Below are 2311 nucleotides of genomic sequence, written 5' to 3'. Positions count from 1 at the left end.
CAATTTAAATTAGTTCATAAATTTTTTTGTAAATAAAATTTAAATTTTATAAATAAACTCAATTATTAATCTATTGAACCGGAAGACATTATCAATTTTTATGAATTGAGTTTGATTATAGTCTGACATGATTTACTTCCAACCTAGATAAATAGATATATAGATAAATTGATAAACAGATAGATGTATATATAGATCTATATCTTATATAATTTTTATTGTTTAATATTCTCTTTTTAATACTCAGTACTTTTTTAGTTTTAATTTTGTATTAAATTAATAATTGTTTTTAAATTTTAATAATTTATTAATTAATTTAGATTTATTATATTCTTTGAATATTTATTACAAATAGAATATTAATAAAAATTATAAAAAAATTATATATTTTATTAATAAAATTTAATAATGTTATCCACTGTAAAAAAAATAGAAATATCATTAATTTAATTTAAAAAGAAGGAAATAGTAATGAGTGTTACTGTGTTAGTCTATGTTATCATTTGTTTGTTTTTTATCTGTTTTTTATATTATCTTTTAATTTGATAAATTAATGACTAATTCATTACCAATCAAAATTTTATTAAATGAATTGTTGCATGCAACAATAATATGATGTAAAATCTACTTAAGCTGATGTGAGTGCCAGCTGGAACATGGAAATTTCTGAAGGACAACAACTCAAGAGGACCACCTTTAATTACTCCAAAACAAATAAAGCAAAACATTTGGGCCACCTTTTAGGTAGAAGAAGGTGGAATCTCTCTTGTAGCGATGAAAGCACAATCGGATATTTTATGCGATGAATTGGTGCCCATTCCCATTCTTGTGTTCCTCTCATTGTCATATATATTATTGCTCTTTATAGTTTGTTATATTTGAACTATTTTGGTTCAAATTAGATCTAGCAGTTATCATGATTTGTCAAACAAGCATATACCTTATTGGTAAAACTTTTAGAAGAAATATTTGTATTATTTAAAAATATCAGTACTTCATTTTATATTCGATAAATAGAAAAGTTCTATATACTTGTGTTTCCAGTTTTTAAAAAATTAACGATATTTTTAAAAATATTTAAGAGAAACCTTTTAAAATTAATTTATACTTATCAAAATTAAAAAAATTTAATATAACTTTATAATTATTTTTAATTTAATTTACCAACTATATATACTACAACTTTAAAAAATTAATTTTTATACACTAATTTTTAAGAGTAAAAATTTTACCAAATTAAATCTTAATTACATATGATATGTTTTTCGAGTTATAATTATACAATTTTTTTGTAATTTGTACAGAAGTTTAGTATTCAAAACAAGTCACTTTTTAATTTGTATCCGGTTTTAGGTTTGGTGATTTGACTGATTTCCAAAAGAAAAATGGTGAAATATCGATATTTAAAAAAAATAAAGATAATTTATTGTCGATAAATTTAATGTTTGAAAATTTAAAAAACATAAAAAAGATAATTCGTCATCAGCAAATTTACTTTTTTCAAATTAAAAAAACAAAATTATTAAATTTATCTTTTTTTTATAATTAGGTGAAATTCACCCCTGCCGATCGAATTGATCAGTTTTTGCAATTCGGCTCTGGTAAATGCTATTGCCTCACATTTTTTAAAATCATAAAAAATTCTTTTTTGAAATTTTACTTCCCAATAAATCATATAAAAAGTTTTTCCCCTTAACAAGTCTTTTGCATTAGACAGAGCATTCAATTTCTCTCGTCAATTAAAATAATAGCAACAAAATCAGTTTTATAGTCACTGTGAAGTGTGAGCATTTTAGTAGTAGTATGTTAAAAAGTAAAAATTTTATAATCTCTCTATATTTTCTTTATCATAAAAGTTAAAGTATATATATAAATATGATTTTGTATTAGAAAAATATCTGGAAGAAGAGAGAAGTGCAATATAAGCGGGATTTGCTTTTGTTGCACGTTTTGGTGCATGGCCTAGTACGGAAAAGTACTTGACCCCATGAAAATTGAAATTATGATTTCTGGAGATAAGGATCATGATGGGATGATGGGAATGGGAATGGAGCACAGCATGCATTGTTAGTAGTGTTTACAGCTTTCACCCAGCTGTCTACAATCAATGCCTTAACAACAAAACAACTCCTTGGATTTGCTGCTACTTCCACTTGGACTAATTTGACCTCATCCCACTACTCCCTAATCACATTAATATTTTTCTTTAGGCCAAGCTCTTGCCTAGCTTATTTTTATCTATAACCTTATATAATAATTATTTGATTAATCTGAACAGATTTTTTATATATTTTTAAATTATTTCCTATTA

This window comes from Arachis duranensis, chromosome 1 (genome assembly GCF_000817695.3).
Source record: "Arachis duranensis cultivar V14167 chromosome 1, aradu.V14167.gnm2.J7QH, whole genome shotgun sequence".
Classification (NCBI taxonomy): domain Eukaryota; kingdom Viridiplantae; phylum Streptophyta; class Magnoliopsida; order Fabales; family Fabaceae; genus Arachis; species Arachis duranensis.
Note: the sequence above shows the minus strand (reverse complement) of the source record.